The sequence below is a fragment of the Montipora foliosa genome, chromosome 3 (genome assembly GCF_036669935.1).
Source record: "Montipora foliosa isolate CH-2021 chromosome 3, ASM3666993v2, whole genome shotgun sequence".
In the NCBI taxonomy this organism is placed as follows: domain Eukaryota; kingdom Metazoa; phylum Cnidaria; class Anthozoa; order Scleractinia; family Acroporidae; genus Montipora; species Montipora foliosa.
Window position 1 is genome coordinate 30627430 of NC_090871.1, and position 10000 is coordinate 30637429.

Sequence of the window (10000 nt, forward strand, 5' to 3'; positions counted from 1 at the left end):
TCATTCAGCAAAGGCCGCAAGAGATCTACAGTCCCTAGCTGCAAAGGCAGGATTTACTTTTTCTAGCAGTTCAGAGAACTGTGGCAAAACTTCTCTACAACGAGGCGATGATATCTCCATGAACGTCCATTGAAACCTGGTAAACCTCGTCACGTCCTCTTCCTTTCTTTTTTCTTTTTAATTTCTGAGCAGACATAATGAAGTGTACCGGGATAAACAATAGCAGTCTTCTTGACATCAAGTTTGAAAGTCATATCATTTAAGTTGTGCCTCAGCAAAAAATTGGGCTTCACAACTGCATTTCCTGCTTGAAAAAAAGAGCCATAGTCATCTGTTTCATCCCTGGTTAAAACAACAATACCATCAGTTGTAACCTTCAAAAATGATAAGAGTCATCTTCTTCTGCAGCAATGGTAATGATGCTGTCCTTGCTCATGAGGTCAGCAACATGAAGGTGGACTGGCTGTACCTCCGGTGTTTGATCAGCCGGTGAACTTGTGACTGCAGCGGATGCCTCCCTCTCTAACTTAACTTCTCTAAAGTCATCCACATATTCCTTATTCTTACAGTCAGGATAGTTTTCGTAGAGGCATTTACCACAATAGCAAGAGCGCTGCCTGATATGAAGCTTTAGTTGTTGAGGAGAAATGACCACAGAGTGCAACTTCCTGATGCCCTTGATGGTGTTGAAACGGCAGCCGTCTCAATGACGAGAAACAGCTTCTTCTCCTTTTACTGGAACATAAAAGAACAGTCTCCTCTTCGGGCGCACTGCAGTGGAACGGGAAGGGAAGGAAGACTGTGCAGGCTTCGAGAAGTTTCCAGTTACGTGGTCACAGAGCTGCTTGGCATTGGTGATGTCGGCTCTTTCACGTATCACAGCAAGTGAGGCTTATTGTTTCACACGAGAGCCTGCAGCGTCTTGCTCACCTTTAGCAGGTGATGTTTCAAAGTAATTGCACTAGATTTGAAAACCAAAATCCACAACACAGCAGGAAAGGTCCCCAATACAGTGTCTTGGCTTATACTGAGCTGCACAACCATCAGTGAACTCATGTATTTTCTCTACTGTTACCTTAAGATCTTCAGTTAGGTATTTTGCAGTGAGTGACTATGCATGATGTACTGAGTCAAAATCCTGCACTGGGTCATCACTGATAACAAACACGTGTTCCTTGATTACAACTGGTTCCTCTGCAGTGCTCTCCTTCCCATCAGCATCCATGGTGGCATGGCGAAACATTACAGTGATGTGAAGGCTAGCTTTGTTGACATCAAAATACTGGGATTGTATTTCGTTTTGTCCCTTCCAGGCATAAGTCTCTGAATAATCATGGATGCAAACAACGTGACCAAGTGGAAGATTTTCCACTAGATCATCAAGCTGCTTTCTTTGCCAGATGACCATGAACTGGTGATGGGGATAGGTGTCTGGCAACTTAATTAAATACTGGAAAAGCTCTTTTGGCGAAGTTACCATCTGCACAAGGGCAATCTTCTTCTGCTTTTCCCCAGGTGACGTCACTTTTCCAGATGTCACATACTCAAGATGCTACCACTTGACTGACCCATTCTCCGAGCTTTCTTCTGGTAATAATAATACCGTAATAATAATAATAATTTATCTACTTATAACGCGCAAGTATCAATTTACAGTTTCACCTGCGCGGAACTAAATTCATTAAAAAACTAATTACAAATATATAATATAACTAGTAACTAATAATAACTAATTATATGAATAACATAAAAAATAAAAACTGGCCTTAATATCTAAAGAAGAATTGTATGCGTCGTGTAAACAATTAAAATATTTATGGGAATACTTCTCTAGAAAGATACGTCTTAAGTGCTTTCTTAAAAGATGGTAAAAATAATGAACTTGTAATATTAAATGGTAGGTTATTCTATAGTTTTGGAGTGGCGACTTGAAATGCACCAAGAGTAGTATGTTTTCACTTTTTGTATTTCTAATAATAAATTGTCAGTATTTGACCTAAGGTTGCAATTTCCAGGCCTCTTAAATTTAATTAACTCTTTGATATAATTAGGGGCGTGCCCATGAACACCTTATACGTAATTAAAAGATTCTTAAATAATATGCGTTCACGAATAGGCAGCCAATGAAGTTTAAACAGTAATGATGTTATGTGACAGTATTTACCGGCATTATGTGCAAGCCTAGCAGCGGCATTCTGTACTTTTTGAATTTTTTGGATTTGATAATCAGGTAAACCTAGATATAGACTATTACAGTAGTCAATTCTACTGTAAATTAATGTATGGATGAGAATTTCTACCAATTCTTGTGATAAATATTTTCGTATTCTTCGAAGATTATACAAGTGATAAAATGCAATACTAAAAGCCTGAAAAGATGTGTTCCACAATGTTCACATGTTCTGTTTATGCAACAGTAGTTGTGAAACTCACTTCCTTCAGGCTTTGGACACAGTGTTAGCTCCACAGCTTCTGTTGGTGGCACTGGTGGAGTGTCAGCATGAGCAGCTTCTTTTAACACGTTCCTCCTAAACTTGACACATTTATTAAAGACCAGCCTTGCTTCCTCATGTTCCCAGCATGTTTCTCTAGCTCCTTTCACAAAGTAAGGTTTCAACTGTTCAAATTTGCGCTGCGAAATTACCACCTCTGGATGTTGTGCACAAAAGTTGAAATATGCCTCACTTTGTGTTTGCTCCAACACATGTTTTGCATGCTCCAGGTATGCTTAGGTACAAGATCTTTTTTCGCACCAGTAGGCCTACTTATTTGAAATGTCCAGAACTGACAGATGGTCTGCTTAACTTCTTCCTTTACTGAATCAATAGGCCTTTTGCAACTAACGATCACATGGTACAAAATCCGCCATGCTGGAGGGGAAGCTTATTATTATTCCCCCACTGGGAAAGTAAAACAAAGGCAAGTCAAGCTTGAGTGGTTCAGGTCTCTTTGTTTTAATGTCCCAGTGGGGGAATAATAATGAGCTTGTTGCAAAAGGCCTATTCTTGGCTTTCTCTTGGTGAAAAGCCAGCTGGGTTCATATACCTTTAGCACCTCAGCCTGGCGTTTAATGCCTTTGCTGATTGACCGCCTATTGAGAGAAACCAGCTTTGAAACTGAAGAGGTGAGTCTTCTCTTCTTCATGGTTTCTCAAAAGGCTAGTGATTTAATCGCGCCAAAAGCAGCCTGGCTCTCTTTTTTTTTTTGACGTGTTTCAGGACGTTTATTGCACCACTTAAATCATTTGCCATAGCTCTCAACACTTCAACCTCTTTTTCCTCCTTGGGAGATGTTACCAATCCTTTCTCGTTCAGTGCTTTTCTTGTTTGAGGGCCACATACCAGATTCTTTACAATCTCAACCTTTTTCTCAGGCGTTTTCTGTAAAACGTTTTTGGTTTTGTCCACAGCTCTCTCTTTTGCCATATGGCTTTTCATTTCATTTTCATTTCATTCATTTATTCGCCATAAGGGGTACAAGAGAGAGAAGAAAAAAAAAAAGTCTTACTGTTTACAATCTCATGGCGAGGAAGCCCAAAAGAAGCCAGCAGGCTTATAGAGAATGGGCTCCCTCAGATAACTAAATAGAACAGAATTTTAATTTTATGAGGAAAAATGGCAGAGCTACTGTAAAAATCTTATGATAAATTAGATAGTCATATTGATCATAATTAGGTTAAAAAAAGATATATATTAAATATATCTTAATAAATATTTAAGATAAGACGAATGCTTTCAGCTTACGGCAAAACGAAGCGGTACTTGTTGCATTACGAATTTCAGAACTCTTTGGCTTTGGAATGCTGAAGGACTGGAAGAACTTCTGGGTGAAACTGTCGGCATCATGGATTGTCCTGTAAGTACGCCAGCTCGTTTCTTGTCACGATATCTCTTAGATCTTTCCTTGCTAAGCCATTTTCTGCGTTCTTCTTCTTCTTTTTCTGCGGCTTTTTTCAGACGAAGCTTTCTTACCCTTTCTGCACTTGACGTTTTGGCAGTAGCGGTAGCTGCCCCGCTGCGGCAACCCCTATTTAGTGACGCACATGTTCTCTTCTCTTCAGCCATTTTGGGTTTTTTCTCAACATACAGCTGGGATATTTCTACCTGGTTTTTCTCATAATATTTTTTCTTTGAGGACTTTTTCTTTTCTTCTTCCTTCTCTCGCCATTTTCTCAATGATTCTGCATTATTTTCACGCTCCATTGCGACAGCTGCTGGTTGAAGACATGAATCTTGTGCACTCGCGTTGACCTTTCACAATCTCACATGCTTTACCGAACTTAGCGCATGTGTACGACACTTGTTACTAGGTTGACAGTATGGCAATCCCAGTCGGAAAGTGGGTGGGATGAGTTTGTTTTATTTTTTTAATTTATTTATTTTCTTTTTTTTCAGTGTCGGTAAAAGTCTTGCCTGTCACTCCCCTGGTTAGTGGTGTCTTTGTGCATTGAGCTTTCTGCGCATATTTTCTTAGGATCGAGAGGGTAGTGGAAATGCGTAGATTTCTCTGGTGGACATAGTAAAATCATTAACTTAACCTGCAATGGTGTCGCAAGTCCTGTAATGCGAATGGCGTTTTAGTGGATCCTTAAACAAAATATACCCTTATGGAGCTCAATAATGGAAAGTCAGTTGGATAAACTAGGCAGGCGGTGAAAAACAACCACCTGGAAGCTTAAAAGCAACGAGTAAGGGACTTCGACAACAATCTATCACCCGTCGAGCTGAAATCAAAGTAAGCTGTATTTCTCATATTTTACCAAGTGTGCTGTTATGTAGAACACTGAAACCAAAATTACTGGAAAGTCAGTTGGATAAACTAGGCAGGCGGTGAAAAACAACCACCTGGAAGCTTAAAAGCAACGAGTAAGGGACTTCGACAACAATCTATCACCCGTCGAGCTGAAATCAAAGTAAGCTGTATTTCTCATATTTTACCAAGTGTGCTGTTATGTAGAACACTGAAACCAAAATTACTGGAAAATTCTCTGGTAACTTATTGGTTCAGCAAAGACAGAGAACAAATGGAACACCTTAAGTGGACCTGTGATCAACTCTGCACAGTCTTCAGTAAAAAAATAATTGGAAATGTGACAGCCAAGAATTCTTTGAAAGAAAGCTTGCCGTCTATTTTGTGCTTCCTTTTTCAAAAAAAAGGTTCTTCATGGAAACAGTTTGATCCTGAAATTTAGTTTGTTGTGATATTGCGCATATTTGACACCACAAAGTTTTTTCTCTTCACGCACGTCATGAAATAGGAAGGGGTTTTTGCCTCTAATAGCAAATATGTTGTTTCTTTCAAAAAATCGTTTACTGGAAAAGGTCGTTTTTATGAATTCATCATAAGTTTTATAATATGTGAGCTTAACTGGATAGTTTTTATGGCAATAGTAAAGCATTTTCGTGTCAAAATGAGATTAGCGTCTTTCCATTGTGCTAACCTAATTAAATATAAATATACATTCTGCCTGGTGAGTTTGTTATTCTCGTTAACCAGCAATGGCGTTTTAGCCAACAAAACATGCTCTCATGGAGCTCAAGAAGGGAACGTCAATTGGATGAACAAGACTGGCGATGATGATCTGGAATCTTAAAAGCTTTGAGTAATGGACTTCGACCTCAATCTTTCGCCCGTCAAGCCGAAATCAAAGTGAGCTGTATTTCCAATATTTTATCACGAGTTTAGTGTAAACCAAATGGAAAATTATCTGGTAACTTATGGGTTCAACAGAGTCAAGTAAAAAATAATAATTTGAAATGTGACAGTCAAGAATTATTTGAAAGAAAGCTTGTCGACTCTTCAGGAAAGGGTTTGAACCTGAAATTTATTTTGTTGCGTACATGGTAATTTCACACGATTGAGTGCACACAATGAAATAGGAAGAGGTTTTTGCCTCTAAGAGCAAGTATGTTGTTTGTTACAATAAATGTTTTGCTGGAAAATGATTATGTGATGGCAACCCAGTGTACCCTCAGAGAGGGTCTAGTTACATAGGAAAAGGCTTCTAGAAGCATCTAGGGTGGTTACAAAGCTGTTGTTTTCCCTTTGATTGCACATAGCTGGGTGAAATGGTGAAATGGTGGTGGAAGTGGTGGAGAGTTTTCGAAGCGATGCATGGGTTTTTTTGCTTTCTTCGCTCATGCAACCTGAAACCCTAAACGAAATGTTACAAGCTGTTTGGGATTTAGAGAAACGCTTCTTGCTCCCTCATTTTGTTATATTTTCTCGTGAAAATGAGCAGTCACAGCATGAAAAAATAACTTTACTGCTAGTTAAAGCTAGCGTAAACCTACTTTAACCCATCGACACCTAAACCAGCCGTAACCGGTCGCGCGCGTTGACCCTTAGGCCAGTCTCCCTTAGGAAATCTAAATTTTTTGTTGTTATGGAGATTTAGTAGGATAATTGACCAATCATTTGCCGTGTTGTGAGCATATTTTAACAGCTGATAAGAGACCCCACAAGGGCTGGCTTTTTGCCCTTTCAATCGCGCGATCAAATTACGCGAAAACAACAGCCGATGCGCCAGATAGCGCACCGAACGATGGGGATATTCATGCTTTTTTTGTCGGATTCGGAGGATCTAGTAATCTAAGGGATCTTTCATGGTTTTCCTGTAAGAGGAGAGAATATTAGAGACAAAAATTTTGATTTAGATGGCTTTAAAAGTGACGAAGAAGACGGTGAAAACCTAGCGACCGATAATAAACAAGAAGCTTGCTGGAATGATCAACTCGATAATATTCAAGTTCCAGATCTCGTGGCAGCCACTGCTCAGTATTTCGTTTTAGACAATCATAATGAATGAAATATTTTTCTTAGTTTTCATAGGAGATGATCTATGGGAATTCATGGTAAACGAAACGAGTAGGTATGCCTGTCAAAAACTGTTAAAACCCCCAAGCGCATTACCTTTTTTCATGGAGTAAGCCGCGCAGAATTAAAGGCCTTCGTAGCAATTAACGTCATAATGGGCATTGATTTGCTCCCAAATTTAGCTTTATATTGATCAACCGATGGATTTTTTGCAAATAACAAGTTTTTTTTGTCCTAAAAAAAATTGGTAATCGAAGGAATTTTCACCTTCGTCATACCTCGGAAGATCAGTGTCTTCAACAAATAAATCAATCGGATCGTGCGTTTATATTCCGTTAATGCGAGAATACCTCCAGTGATTTTCTCTCTTGGTTTTCTTGTGTTTTGTAACTTATCTTTCAGTGAAATTTTTCGAAAGAGCACTTTTGTACACAATTTGACCTTGTTTGTTCTCTCATGAAACATGATAGTGATCAATTAACTAAATTAATCTTGCGGTTTTGTGCACCTGTATTTCGACAAACAGCTCCTCGTGAAATTTTGTTTCCGCAGCGGCGTTTGGGCATAATTTTCAGAGCGAATCCAGGGATTATGGGTTACGTGTAGTTTTTATAGTAGAGTAGGAGCTACGCTATTGGTGGTAACATGGCAACATGAAAAATATGAATATATTAGTTAAATGAAAAGCGTTCGTTAATACCGTGAGGATTAAGGGTGCCGATTTGAAAGATGAATTTTTATTCCAGATTCTTGTGGCTTTCCGTCGTATCTAGATGTAGGGAAAGGCCGCAGATAGCCATGTGTTTTTTGGAGTAGTTAGGCAGATTAAAATGGCGAGCGACTGGCTTAGATGCATCCTTGTCATTCTTCTCAACATCGCGAAGGTGTTAGCGCAATCGGTCACCTAGTCGTCTACCTTTCTCACCAATGTATAATTTATTACATAACGTACAGGTTATGCAATAAATGACATTTGCGGAGGTACATGTGAAACGATCGGTGATCTTAACAGATCACTTAGGTCCCGATATCTTGCTAGTGTTAACAATGAAAAGAAAAGTTTTGCATCGTGAGCGCGCGCATTTGAAAGTGCCGTGTTGCTCGTTGGTTTTGAGCGCGCTTCTAACTAAAAAGTTGCTTATGTTTTTGTCGCGTTTGAATGAAATAAGTGGAGGTTGCGGAAAGATTCTACCAGTCTCTGGATCATTTTGGAGTAATTTAAAATTACTAAGAATGATGCTTTTGACTGCATGATTATGAGGATGGAAAGATCTTTCTGTGACGTTTGTAGTGACGACTGTCGATCAAATTGTTGGGCGCGATGATGGCCCGCTTTGACCACAGAGACAGGATAGCCACGTTTTTCGAAGAACTGGCACATCTCTGATTTGATGGAAAAATCGAAGTCATCACTACATAGACGTCGAAGTCTAAGAAATTGAGAATAAGGAATGGTGTTCTTGACATGTGATGGATGTGACGATGAATACAACAAATAACTGTGTGAATCAGTTTTTAAGTGGCATTTAATGGTGTGATTTCTTGTGCTGATATTTTGGAGCGATCTCTCTCGGAGCCACATATACTGTATTTAACAAGGATAAATTTTATTCCTGGCGAGCTAAGAAACTACCGTTAAGTCAGAAAAGCAACCAAGATATCGAGGTAAGAAACGGCGAATACTTTCCAGAAGTTGCATGGTCTTTTTTTGTGTACTTCGTTGAACAATAGGACAGTATCCTGAGGGACAAACCATTCAGGAGTGCTCAACGACCAATTTTTCAAAAAAGGTTCATTTCATTTCCGAATAACAAACGGGCACCTTTACAGCGGTTTATGGTTAATAATTAACTTTCGTGGGAAAAAAAGAGCTGCTCCTCAGAGCCAGCAAGACAAAGTCCAAAGGATCCCTTTTGCCAGCAAGCAAATTCATTGAGGACCATAATCCCAGCCAGGAATATTTTATTTGTCATTGCTTTCTACCAGCAATGAACATACTTTGCCAGCCAGGAAGTAGAAAAAGAAGAAAAGTGATTTTTACTTAAATTTAACAAGATTTAATCAGCTATTTCAACGTTACTTCGTTTTAATATCACTGTAAAGCCATTAAGGGCCGTCATCTGAACTTAGACCATCAAAATGCAAATATAATTTATCTCTTACTCTGCAAATATTTTTTTAAAATTCACCATAAATTACACAACAGTCTGCTTTCTGTAGGTCCCATCCTACCTTAAGTTTTCTCATTTGCTTAATTTGCTTATTTGTACCGTTCATTTGTATGAAAGTGCCCCTAGAAAAATCATTTGAAAAAGATTCATCGTAAATGCTCGAATTATCGCCCAGCTTCAAATAAGCACCCTGCTTCGAATTAGCGTCCCTCCTAAGCCTCAAAATTTGTAATAGGCGCCCCCTTCAAATAAGCGATCCCAATCCCAGCTACGCTGACTATCTTTTTAAGAATTAAGGAAATGAATTAAACATCTTATCGCTCACCTCACGCTGTGTAATTTATGGTCTCTTTCCCAACACTTGTTACTCTCCAGTATCATCCACATTACGCCTGAAACCTGCCAACTTTGATGTACTATCGCATGGGAAGAGAGCGTCCATTTCCTGCCCTTGATCTTCAGAACAACTTGCCTCGTACCATCCCTTTATGTGGCAAACAATCTGAATACTATTAAATCTAACATATGATTTATCATATGCGTCCATGCCCATGCGTGAGGGAGACAAAGATAGCTGGATCGTCTAGCTCTCTTTTCGTGTTTACATACTTGAATTGAGTCCACATGAACGCAAAAAATATTTAAATTTATATATAACTATTATCTATCACAACTAACACTATCATGTTCATTGACAAAATTTACGTTACTAAAAGTTTTAACAAATGAACAATTTTTTTAAAAAGCCAGATTATCGGTATATTTTCCTTAATTTTAAAAACACATGATCCCTATCATGACTGTCACCGAAATTGAGAGACTTCATCATAATAAAAAAATAACGGCCGAAATATACATTCCTTTCACCTGTATCCTTATGTACACATTATTTGCTTACTTTTCGACTATTCTGGAATTTTTTCAAGTTCTTACAAGTTACTATGTCATGGGATCTTGTAGAAATGTTTCATAGTCAATGAAAATTTGCAAAGAAACAGATTCCTATTTAAAAA

At 38.7% G+C, this 10000-nt stretch overlaps 1 pseudogene; it reads right to left on the bottom strand.

Moving 5' to 3' along the window:
- Positions 1-94: 94 nt before the first annotated feature.
- LOC137996360 (uncharacterized) lies at positions 95-4202 on the bottom strand (annotated as a pseudogene).
- Between the last annotated feature and the right edge of the window lie 5798 nt (positions 4203-10000).